Source organism: Narcine bancroftii, chromosome 1, assembly GCF_036971445.1.
Source record: "Narcine bancroftii isolate sNarBan1 chromosome 1, sNarBan1.hap1, whole genome shotgun sequence".
NCBI lineage: Eukaryota > Metazoa > Chordata > Chondrichthyes > Torpediniformes > Narcinidae > Narcine > Narcine bancroftii.
In genome coordinates this window covers 299,460,160-299,472,829 of record NC_091469.1, presented here as the reverse complement: position 1 = coordinate 299,472,829, position 12,670 = coordinate 299,460,160, and the positions used below count along the sequence as shown (strand labels likewise).

Here is a 12,670-nt window from a genome sequence, read left to right as displayed (position 1 = left end):
TCAACATATGTTCAATCTATCTTTTATAGCCTATCTACATCTAACCTAAGCATGTCCAGATCTAAGATATTTGAGTAGGACCTGTTCTGAGTGCATGCTCAGGTATGCTTGGACTGACCAAAACAGCTTGCTTTGTGGACAATATCCCAGTAGACTTAAAATATGACAGGAAATCACAAAAAGAGGTTATATCTTTAAAAAACAGTATGTGATAGGACATTTTTAAAGTGATTTTCGTGATCAATAGTCCAAAATCCATACAATACACCCAAAAGTGTTCAGGAAGCAAAATCATTGTTGGTCAGTCCTGACCTCTGGTGCTGTCTGTATGGGGTTTGCACATTCTCCTCATAATTGGCTGCAATTCCTGCAACATCTCACATGTTTACAGTTGAAATCAAGTGAATCTTTGAGCAGTACAAAGTGTGTAGGAGTTCTCTTAAAATGAAAATCCGGAGGTCGAGTTGGGTGTATGGGATGACACTGGCAGATAAAGATAAAAAGAATCCCAAGGGATTGCCCAAGTATGTTAAAGACAATTGAGTAACTATGGATGGAGTAGGGCCCCTTAAAGATCAACATGGTCATCAAAGTGTGGAAGATGAGGGAGGTCTTTGATGAGTATTTGTGATCTGTATTGACTGTTGAGAAAGTTACGGAGGTAGGGGCACTCTAGAAAATAGACTGAAATGTTGCATGTAACAGGAAAGGAGATACTGGAGGTCTTGAAATGCATTATGGTGGATAAATCCCCAGGACCTCATCAAATGTATCTGAGGAAGTCATGAGAAACTACAAGGAGCCCTGGCAGAAACATTTCCATCATCATTAATTATGGATGAGGAGCCGGAAGACTAGCAGAAAATAACCAATGTTGTGCATTTAAGAAAGGCTGCAAGGATAAACCAGGGAACTACATGCTAGTGAGCTTAGCATCTCTTGTGGGTAACTTTCTGATGGGAATTCTGAGAGTGGATTGACTGACATTTGGAAAGGGAATCAAATTTGATTAGGGACAGGTAGCATGGTTTTGTGCATGAGAAATCTTGTCTCATGAGCAGGACTGAGTTATTTTAAAGCCTGTCTGAGGGTTGGGCAGTAAATGTTGACTCAATGTACTCTGACAAGGTGCTGCATAGCAGGCTGATCTGGGAGGACATCTTGCACAGGATCCATGGTTAACTGGCCAGTTGGATACAGAATTAACTCGATGGTAGGAGATAGAAAGTGGTGGTGGAGGGTTGCACTTGCATACTTGTACATTGTCTCTGCACTTGGCATCTGATCTCAGGCCTACCTCTCATGTACACATTTCATTGTGTTGGCTGGAATAGAGGAAAAAGACCGAGCAATGCCCTAGCAGTTCTCAGAAATCACCAGTCAGGCATCAGTATGCTCCTGGCTAATGCTATATTTTTTTCTCTTTTTAATGTTTATGCTTTAGTGAAAGAAAGGGCCTGTGCTCACTGGTTTGATCGGTGTGGTGCTGGGTCCTGTGTTGTTTGTCATCTATGTTAATGATTTGGATGACAATGCTTGGCATGCTTGCAGATGACACCGAATATTGGTGATCCAGTTGACAGTCAAGAAAGTTAATAAGATGTCAACAGGGTTTAGACCATCTGGGGAAAGTGAGCCAAAGAAGGGTAGATGGAACTTAACTTGGACAAGTGTGAGGTGTTACACTTTTATAAGTTAAACCAGGGAATGACTTGTGCAATGAAAGGTGGGGGCCTGGGGTGTGCAGTAGAACAAAGAGACCGGGAAAATGACAGTTTGAGCAGAAAATGTATCCAAGAATACCTCTGTCAGTTCTTATCTGAAGGCAAAGCTGAGGATGCTTTTAGTCAAAGCACTTATGGATTCACTTTTCAAACTGAAATACATTATCAAGAAACATAATTATTCAAAATATTTTAAATGCTGATTAAAAAGTAATGTTTTTAAAATGCAATAACTTTGCTTTTGCTTTCCAACTGGCAAGTTGAGAATCCCCACTAAAATGTATGTCTCAGATCCAATGAAAGTAGGACATATAAAATCTAACTAGCAAAATGCTGCATACTGCCACTGGATTCCTTGTGGAGACCAGATTCGGTCCTACTTGTTACTCAGTCAATCATGAATTTCCATCTGCAATAGAGTATGTACACATATAAAATTTATTTTTAAAATTGGTTGAATATCAGTGATTTGATTAACTGCTGTCTTTCGCTACCAAGAGTTTCCCCAAAGACGAACAAAAGACAGTTTCTTTGCTCCTAAGCACCTTCTGTCTCATAGTCGATAAGACTATTCAATAAGATCCTGAGCCATAAAATCCAAGACACCACAAGAATTGCATTCCCAAGTCTTGGATGAGTCAACAGGAAAGGCAATATAACTGCATTTCAAAAGGGAAAATAGACTAAAAATTACAATGTTGTTTGTTATTATGCGACACTGAAAGAAATGATGGTGCATTATAAGAAATTAAGAAATGGAAGCAAGAGTAGGCCGAATGGCCCATCAAACCCCCTCTGCCATGTTGGTCATGTTGATCTGGCCATGGGCTCAGCTCCACCTACCTGCCTTTTCTCCATAACCCTTAATTACCCTACCCTGCCAAAATCTATCTGACTGTATGTTAAATATATTTAATGAAGTAGTCTTTACTACTTCCTTGTGCAGAGAATTCCACAGATTCACAACTTTCTGGGAAAAGCAGCTCCTTGTAATCTACTCCCATGAATTTTGTTCTAGTCTCATCTAACTGGAAATAACTTTCCTGCCTCTATTTTATCTAACTCTTTCATAAATTTTATTTGCTTCTCTAAGATCCCTTCTCATTCTTCTGATTTCTGGTGAGTACAGTCAGTCCCAAGCAACTCAAACTCTCTTCTCAGGCTCATCTATTGTCAGAGCGAGGCCAAATGTAAACTTGATGAGCAATACATCATATTTCTCCTGGACAGCATTAAACCAAATGACATGAACATTGATTTTTCTAAAGTTAGGTAACCTCTATACCCCGCCCCCACCTCACTACTTCCAAATAGACTCCACTGTTTCCATTTCTTCTTCAACTCCTGCGGTGTTTACTTTGTTTTAATCTCTCTCTTTCACTATTTTGCTGCCCCTTCCTAATGGTTCTTTTCATCTGTGTTTCTCTACCTACCACACCTTCTGTCCTATTCTATCACCTCTGAGCCCTTCCCTCAGGTTCTTTCAACCTTCATATATGCAACTTTGCATATTCAATTTTTGTCCTGATAAAGGTTCAGACTCACAGTATTGTCTGATCAATTCTACCCATGATTCTGTTTGACCTGCTTAGTTCCTCCAGAAATTGTTTGCTGCTCTAGCACATTTATTGTTTCGAGATTCCAGGAGTGGAAAAAAAAATTATTATACATTTCAGTGAACTTTTTAAAACATGGTAAGCAACAAACACTCAGACATCACTCCATTCAAGCAGGCTTTTTTTGAAAACGAAGCCCTCCACAAACGTGCTATTCTTAACAAAAGCTAAGCAACAGAGACCTTATGCTTACAAGATGAAGACAACTGGTATTCTAAGTATAACGTTCAGAATCAGTGATTAAAAACAAGAAAATTACCCTGATCTTTTATCTGAACTGAGATACAGGGAAAGGTTAATCAGTTTAGGACTTTATCCCCTGGAGCATAGAAGAATGAGGGGCGATTTGACAGAGGCGAGATTTGACAGAGGCATTTAAAATTATGAGGGGGATAGACAGAATAAATGTGGATAGGCTTTTTTTCCACTGAGGGTGGGGGAGATACAAACCAGAGGACGTGGATTAAGCGTGAAAGGGGAAAAGTTTAGGGGAAACATGAGGGGGAACTTCTGCAAACAGGGTGATGAATGTGGGCCAAATTTTAACATTTAAGAAGAATGGATGGGAGAGTATGGAGGGCTATGGATTGAGTGCAGATCAGTGGGACTTAGCAACAAAAATGGTTCAGCACAGACTAAATGGGCCTGTTTCTGTGCTGTAATGTTCTATGGTTTTATAGTTCTATTTTGGTTAGTTCAATATGGTATGCAGCTCTAGGGTACCAATGCTAAGGAAAGGGGATAGCAGCATTCACTAAAATTATAACAGGAATGAGAGCTGCAAGTCATAATTCAATTATTTCCCAGATGAATTTAAGAGGGAACCTTACATAGATTTTCAGGAGTTAAGTACGTATCAAGGCAGCAAAAACACAAGCATAATTCCCGCAGGAAAAAGGAATCTCAGGGTTGTAAGTGATGTCACATATGTACTCTGACAATAAATCTGAAATCTAAAATAATTAAAACGAGGGGTAACATATGAAATATTTTCATCCTGAGAATGATAAAGATTTGAAGTAGAGAATATATAGTTTACTAGTTTAGGAACAGTGATTTTGAAAGAGAGAACATAAAAAAGCTACGGGGAATAGGCAGTAAAAAGAACACCGATTCCCTCTATTTGCAGAATTAGCATTTGAAGCAGGCTCAATGGATAAAACCTACTGTCAATTTTATAATTTAAATTGCAAAACTTCAAAATCCTTAATAAGAAAAATTGAGCAAGTTTACACTGACCTCAAATTTTCTGCCAGGCTAAAGTTAAGACAACCTCTAGTTAGCTGCCAGATTCTCAAAGCATTAGTAATAACCTCAACCACAATGTATCTTTTTTCAAACACTCTGGCTTTGTGAAATATCTCCACAATATTTAAAGTATATAATGCAGTGTATCTTGGGATTCCAAAGTCTTTGGCTGGCACTTCGGTTTGTAGTAAAGTGATGAATCCTATTAAAGGCCCTCAGTTGAACAAAATGTCCCCGAAATGTACACCATAATCCTGTCAAATATGACCTCCCACTGCAAATGAAGCCTCCAGAATGATCAGACTGTAATACTTCACCAGTGAAAGGGTCTTTTATGCAAATTCAGGCTTATATGAATTCATAAATCTTTCAACATTTAGAGCACTGGTTTTTAAATATTTTGTAACAATAAACAAACATCAGCACCAGATAATTTTCTTCTATCCAACTTTGTCCTTAAATAAATGCATATTAGATTCTCATTAAATTACCTTTGACAAGAGGCAGTTAAATCAGCCATATAATTACTTTGGCCACAAAAACTAGTGAAAGGTTGGATATCCTGCAGCAAGTGGTCTAGCTTCTGAGGACCCAGAGCACATTGGAATACACTCCGTGTGAATGAATAATTGAAGGGACACAATGCCCAAGAAACTTAATATCCAGGGCAAAGCAGTCAGTGATTGGCACCTCTTTTGCCTAACTGATTAGTCAATTATTGAAAAATTATTAAGGACAATACCAAAATATTTGGAAAATCAGAGTGAGGGGGAACGTCACATGATGCCATAGGGATAGGATGCAGGAACCTGTCCCTCTTGGTCAACTAGTTAAATAAGTAATGTTTTAAAGTAATTAAACTCTTTGAAGCCTACTGAAACACCAAAATAACACTTCAAAAATGCCTCCAAAGAAAAAAAAGCCACTGCAGCCTACTTGGAGCCCGACATGAAGAGAAGACTAGAAGAGATCTGAGGCCTACATCGAGCTTGAAGCAGGGAACTAGTGTTCGACCTGTTCCCTGGGTGAGTGAAGCTGTGGAGGGTTCTCCTGTCAATGCCGTTCTCACGCAGCCACAGAGATATGGTGTTGGGGAAGAACCTGGAAGTGTACTGCACATGCACGAAAAGCTGGGGTCTTCAATGACAGCATCAGAAGAAGAGGGGTCGGGCTTGCAATGGTCTCACAGCAAAGATGAAGAAGAGCAAGAACAGCAACATGAATGTAAGATATTGAAAGAAGTTAAGATTTTTAAAAGTAAATGTACAGAAGAGGATGTAACCAATGTTGAACTATTAAGAGAACATCAAGGAATGAAAGGAGAAATAAACAGCAGTGAATAAAATGAAGAGAAAATTAGATAAACTAGATGGGAAAATAAAGAAGATACAGGAAGAAATGCAGCATGTCGATGATAGAGTGACCAGAGTGGAAGATAGTATTGACTGTTTTGACAATGGAAAATCAAAGGTTTCAACAGAAAGTAGACATATTGGAAAATTTAAGTAGAAGAAATAATATTAAAATAGTGGGTCTTAAAGAAGGAGTGGAGGAGAAAGACCCAAATGGATTTTTAAAAAAAATTGATTCCTGAAGTTTTGGCAACAGAGAATTTTCAATATCCCTTTGAGATTGAAAGAGCTCTTAGAGGAAAAGTGCTTCCAAGTCAGGACACCCCCCTCCCCCCCCACATTCTGTGCTAATTCAATACTTTCAATATCAATATAGAGGGAAGTTCTTGACCCTGGTGACAGAAGTGGCAAGCGCAAGGAAAGGCCCGCTTGAGTATGAAGGGGATAAAGTTTTGTTCTACCCTGATATGTGCAGATTTATTAAAAAGAAGAACATTTAATCCAGTTAAGAAAGCTCTTGGGGGGGGGGGTAAGGTTATTGATTTGTGCTGGGTCATCCTGCAACTGGTTGTCAAAATAAGTTCTTTTTGAAATTTGTACAAGCAGAAGAATTTGTGCAAGATCTAAGAGCACAAGTGGAATGAAGAATTATTGCTACTGTGTCCTAGATGGACTAATTTTTTTTTTCACAGCTCTGCAGGACTGAATAATTCAGAATAATGATTATTTTCTCTTTACTGATTTTTGGAAAATCTTTATTTATGAATTAAATGATTAAAGATCAAATGGTAAATGTACCAGGGGGCTGGGGTGGGGAGATGAGGTTCGAACTACTACTGGATCATATGTGTATCTGTGACCTTGGTCGCAGCCCGTAAAATAAAGGCAAGTAATATTATTGTGGGGATGTGGGTGGGGGGGGGGGGGGGGGGGGGTTTATTCTGTCTATATATAGTTGCAAATGTTGGAACATATATTCTTTAATTGTATATCAGTTTATTTAGATTGCCAAAGGAAATGCGTGTCGACACATTGGATATTGAGTAATGGAATTAAGGGGAGGAGGTTTGCAGGTAGAGGTGGAGGAAGCAATACTAAAAGGATTGAATATGGTTTATTTATAATGGTGAAATTTGTAAAGTTTAATTTTAATGGGATAAAGTGAACATTGAAGAGAGAGTGTTGACATATATTAAGAAAACAGGAGTTGATTCATCTATTTTGTAAGAAATATATTTAATTGAAAGAGAACATCTGAAATTAAAAAAGATTGGGTTGGGTGTGTTGAGGCTTATTCGTTTAATTCGAAGGCAAGAGGTGTGGCGATTTTGATGAAAAAGAATCTTCCAATTAAAATTCAAAATGTTGTGACTGACCCTGCAGGGAGATATGTGAAGGTACTGTCAAATATATTCAAAATTATGAATTTATATGCACCTAATATTGATGATGAAGACATTTATTCAAGAAACATTCAAGTTAGCAGATGCACCAGAAAATATTTTAATAAGAGATTTAAATTTTTGTTTGGATCCTTTTTTCTTTGATGGATCGATGAGACGAGTGACGAGCTAAAGTAGCAAAGGCTACATTGGTATTAATGAGAGATTTGAATTTAATAGATGTATTACGAGCCCGGAGGACCCCAAAACCCAGCAGCAATAGATATTCACTAAGACAAGTTGCTTAAACTTGAAAACAGGTTCAAACTTTATTTTTATCACTATTACCTTAACTCGCCTCACATTTCTTTATTTGTTTACAACGTGTTCGTGGAGTCGGGGTTTTATTGTTGCACTACCTCGCCTGCAAGGAAAAAAGAAATTCAGGCCACTGAATATTTGTGCTCTGACAAGAGAATCTGCAGGGTTTTCTTGTTTCCTCTGTAGGGTTCACCTTCTACCCAATTTGCGACCATAAAACACTCGCAAACCTCCTCCAATTGCAGCACTCGCAATCCCGATGGGCAATGGTATGCACCCCTCCTCCAGCCAAGGCTCGCACGCATGACAGCCACTCACCCTCTCGTAGGCACCCGGCTTGAACACGCCCATCAGCCGCAGTTGGCTGCGCCGCGTTCAGTGCAAGTGGAAGGGAGTCGGCAGCCTCGCAGGTAAGCGGAGAGTGGCAGCCCGCCGAGAGCGCAGGTTGGCTGGAGATTTCCCCGGGTCGGCACGTTCACACCCTTCTCTCTCACAGGCGCCTTGCGAGGGGATGGCTGGCAACAGGCGTCGCTCATGCCGGCAGGAGCCTTTCCCCCACCATTTGTTTTAAGAATATGCCCTACACGTCTGCCATTTGATCAATGAAAGGCGGAACTATTTCGGGAACTTACTGGGGGTTTTCGGGGAGGGGATCCCTTCGTTTCCAGGGTGCCATTCAGTCACGCTTGAGGCCCACCCCGGGTGGCGGACGTGATGACGGTGGCAGCTAACGGCCTGACGTCACGTCGACCGGCCACGCCCGCCCCGTATCGGCAGGGGCGAGGGCAGCGAACGGTGTAGTTCGCGGCTGCCTTGCTGCAGGGCTGGAATAACCACAGCCTCCGGTGAAAGCAGCCGCTTTCGATTTAAGGCGGTCCAACATTTATCCTTGAACTGCTGAGACTTTGCTTCTCTGCAAAGTTTCAGCACGAAAATTATTTAGATAAGGCTGTAATTTGTGACTTGTCCAGTTTAGGATTAGTACATTTCCTTGCAATATGGAGTTTAAGTTTTTACCATGTAAAAGAGCCTGAAAATCAACACCTCCAGGTTCAAAAGTAGTTTTTCAGGCTCTTGAACCTTTCCTTACATGACACCACATAAAGGACTGTCTGCACTACTATAACATCACTTTTTTCTTGCACTATTGGAACTGAATATTGATTGACTCTCCATCTTTTTGTATTGATCTCTATTTAGGGTATACTAATTTTTATTTTAATAAAGAAAGCACCTATTCACCTGCAGCAAGTAAGAATTCTGATTCATGTGTTCATTTGTGTAATGTATATGACGATCAACTCATTGTAATAACTAGATCTTACCATTCATGAAGTATGTGACAGCTCATAGCCCCATTGGCGCTCCCAAAATGCATCAGCTTGCATTCATCTGAATTAAATGGCATCTGCTATTTTTCAGCCCATTTCAGCAGTAGTTTGCGACCCTCCACACTATAAACAATAACTATAATCTTCATGTCACCTAGACACTTTGATCTGCTGAGTTTCTCCAGCATTATTTTTGCTTCATGTCATCTGTTGTACAATTGCTGATCATGACTCTTGCATCACCCCTCAAATTATTAACTTGTTTTGCAAACAACAATACAAGTTGTGGAATGCCACTAGTCACAAGCACCCAATCACAAAACAGCCCTCTAGTATCACCCAGTGTCTCCTTTTGTAAGGCCAATTTTGAATCAAATTTACCAACCTTTCCTCTAACCATGGGCACCAGTGGCAGATTAACTACCACCCGGGATCTAGACTGAACTTTAGTGAGGCCCTCTCCTGACCTTGTCCCCTGCCCCACATCCCTCATCCTTTCTTGAATAGAATAAAGTGTGGAGGAGGAGAATGATGCCATGGGCCCCTGGTTGAGACTCTCGACCCAAAACGTCGCCTGTCTCTCTGCTGCTGAGCCGACTTGGTTCTCGGCTCTGGAAGTAGTTGGCCACCAGGTTTTGATGCAATCAACACGGTGGCAGGTCAGACCAGGTCCCTGCATTCTCTATCCACCCTGCATTCCGATCCGCACCACCAGGCATGAGCTGCGGCCAGTAATAGAGAGAGATCATGACAACAAGTCAGGACTCCAACTGGGCTGATAAGCCTCAGGCAGAATCACCTGCCATTTTACAATGGACGTGGTAAACACAGAGCAGGGTGGAACATGGCTCCTGAGGGACTATGAAGACCACTGCCATACCCACCCACAGCGAAGGCACCCACCCACAGCGAAGGCACCCACTCAGAGAAGTGGCTGCGACCCGATTCCGACAACGGAGCAGTACTCACCTTGCTCCATGCCTGAGCTATTGATGGGTAACAGTCTCCACGGCTACCGTGGCTATGGCGTTTATCCTCAAGGCAACTTTTGCTACTGATCTCTATTTGCGTCATCAGCTGCACCATGTTACCACCCCCGCAACCCCCAACGTCTACTTTCATTGGCTTTACAGCATGCCCTCCACAAGGAAGCCAGCGCTTCATTGACCTGTTGGGTGATCAATCAAATCATGGACGAGCTTCCTTACCTTCTAAGGCTTCTAGGCTTTAGTCTACTCTGCTTAATGGATAATCTGCCACTGATGTGTCCTGACTTTTTAGACCAGCCATTCTTGTCCTGTCCCTTCTGGATAGACTGATCATCTATACACGGTTTGATGAGAAGAACAGGATGGCGCTGAAGAAAGCTCCGTGTCCCCCAATGAACGAGCCCCTTGCATAGCCTCAGCTGCGGTGAGGAGAACCCTATCCAAGGTGAACTGATATAAGGTGGTGGGACCAGACAACATTCTAGCAGGGTACTGATGGACTGCGTAGACATCTTCATCACCTCATTGGAGCAGTATATTGTTCTAAGATCAAACTAGAGACACTGGGCCCATTTCAGTTCACCTATAGAATACTATAGCCTTGTCCCTTCATTCCATCCTGTCCCATCTGGGGAATGACCCCACATGTACTAGGCTGCTGTTCATTAACTTCAGCTTTGCCTTTAATATGATTATTCCCCAGAGGCTGGTGGAGAAACTGTCCTCGTTAGGACTCAACACCCTTCTCAGTAACTGAGTTCCCTAATGGAGGGACCATAGCCTATCCAGGTCAGCAGCAGAATGTCGAGCACTGTCAAACTGAGCACTGACATATCTCAGGGCTATGTGGTCAGTCATTTCACAGTACTGACCCATGACTGCATCGCCAGATCAAACTCCAACAGTGTCATCAAGTTTGCAGATGATACAACAGTAGTTGGCCTCATCCACAAGAACGATGAGTCGCACCGCATAGAAGAGGCGGAAAATCTCGTGATGTGGTGCAGGAGTAACAACCTGAGTCTCAACATGGACAAAACTAAGAAGATGATCATAGACATCAGGAGGAACAGGAACGACTGCCCTCCACTACACATCAACAGCTCTGTTGTGGAGAGCACGAAGTTCCTTGGAGTTCACTTAACTAGTGACCTATCGTAGACACACATGATGTCTCACCTGTCAGGAAGGCACAGCAGTGACTGCACTTCCTGAGGAGACTAAAGAAGGAAAGGCTACTAGCCACCATTTTGTCAACCTTCTAAAGGAGCTCTTTCAAGAGCTTCTTGGCCGGCTGCATCACAGTGTGGTACAGTTGCTGCAGAGAAATGGATCAGAGGTCAATTCACAGGACCACAAGAGTGGCAGAGGGGATCAGTGAAGTCTCCCTTCCCCCTCCCCTGCCCCTCACCCCACATCAACATGCTCTACCGAGATCGTTGTCTGAAGAGGGCATGCAAAATTATTGAGAGTCCCTTCCATCCTGCATGTAGCATCTTTCAGCTGCTTCCGTCAGAAAAGAGATAAATACAGGAGCCAGCACCACCAGGCTGATGATTTTTAAATATAAAATTAGACATGTAGGCCATTTCGACCCACAAGTCCATGCTGCCCAATTACATCCAATTAACTTACAACCTCCAGTACATTTTGAACAGTGGGAGGAAATCGGAGCCCCCGGGGAAAACCCATGCAGACAGGGATAACATAGAAACATAGAAGATAGGAGCAGGAGTAGGTCATTCGACCCTTCGAGCCTGCTCCGCCATTCAATGAGATCATGGCTGATCTTAAAGTTCAGTACCCCGTCCCCGCCTTCTCTCCGTAACCTTTAATACCCTTATACTGAAGAAATAGATCTAATTCCCTCTTAAATATATTTAATGAACCTGCCTCTACTGCCCTCTGTGGCAATGAATTCCACAGATTCACCACCCTCTGGGTAAAGAAATTCTTCCTCATCTCGGTCCTAAATGGTTTGCCTATTATCCTCAAACCATGGCCCCGGGTTCTGGATTTTCCCATCATTGGAAACATCCCATCTGCATCCATTCTGTCCAGTCCTGCCAGAATTTTATATGAGATCTTCTAAACTCCAGCGAGTACAATCCCAATTTGCGCAATCTTTCCTCATAAGTCATTCCTGCCATTCCAGGTATCAGCCTGGTGAATCGCCTCTGCACTCCCTCCATTGCAAGAACATCCTTCCTTAGATAAGGTGACCAAAACTGCACACAATACTCCAGGTGTGGTCTCACCAAGGCCCTGTACAGCTGCAGTAAGGTATCCTTGTTCCTATACTCAAACCCTCTTAAAATTAGACATGTAGAACAATAATAGGCCATTTCAACCCACAAGTCCATGCTGCCCAATTACATCCAATTAACTTACAACCTCCAGTACATTTTGAACAGTGGGAGGAAACCGGAGCCCCCGGGGAAAACCCATGCAGACAGGGATAACATAGAAACATAGAAGATAGGAGCCAACATACCATTTGCCTTTTTAACCGCCTACTGTACCTGCATGCTCGCCTTCAGAGACTGATGTACAAGTACCCCTAGGTCTCTCTGCACTTCCCCATCTCTTAATCTATTGCCATTCAAATAGTAATCTGCCCTCCGGTTTGTATTATCAAAGTGGATAACATAACATCTCCTTATAGACAGCATAGGTTTCAAACCCTCGTCCTGATCGCTGACACTGT

General features: G+C 42.0%; 1 protein-coding gene and 1 long non-coding RNA gene across 6 annotated transcripts in view; one reads left to right on the top strand and one right to left on the bottom strand.

The window, feature by feature from the left end:
- Positions 1 to 8,383, bottom strand: part of LOC138746817 (uncharacterized) — a 32,719-nt gene extending 24,336 nt beyond the window's left edge. For all 4 annotated transcript variants that reach the window (XR_011347134.1, XR_011347132.1, XR_011347133.1 and 1 more), the window contains exons 1-2: positions 8,276 to 8,383; positions 7,671 to 7,746 (exon numbers count right to left, since the gene is read on the bottom strand). This is a non-coding gene — a long non-coding RNA (uncharacterized lncRNA). The remainder of the gene's footprint in view (positions 1 to 7,670; positions 7,747 to 8,275) is intronic.
- bbox1 (butyrobetaine (gamma), 2-oxoglutarate dioxygenase (gamma-butyrobetaine hydroxylase) 1) overlaps positions 1 to 12,670 on the top strand; it is a 140,770-nt gene that overhangs the window by 2,713 nt on the left and 125,387 nt on the right. Inside the window, exon 1 of one of the 2 annotated variants that reach the window (XM_069905291.1) lies at positions 7,911 to 8,053. The exons of the other annotated variant lie outside the window; for it this stretch is intronic. The gene's annotated coding sequence lies outside the window, so the exon portion shown is untranslated. Of the gene's footprint in view, positions 1 to 7,910; positions 8,054 to 12,670 lie in introns of those variants that run through there. 2 annotated transcript variants of the gene reach the window in all.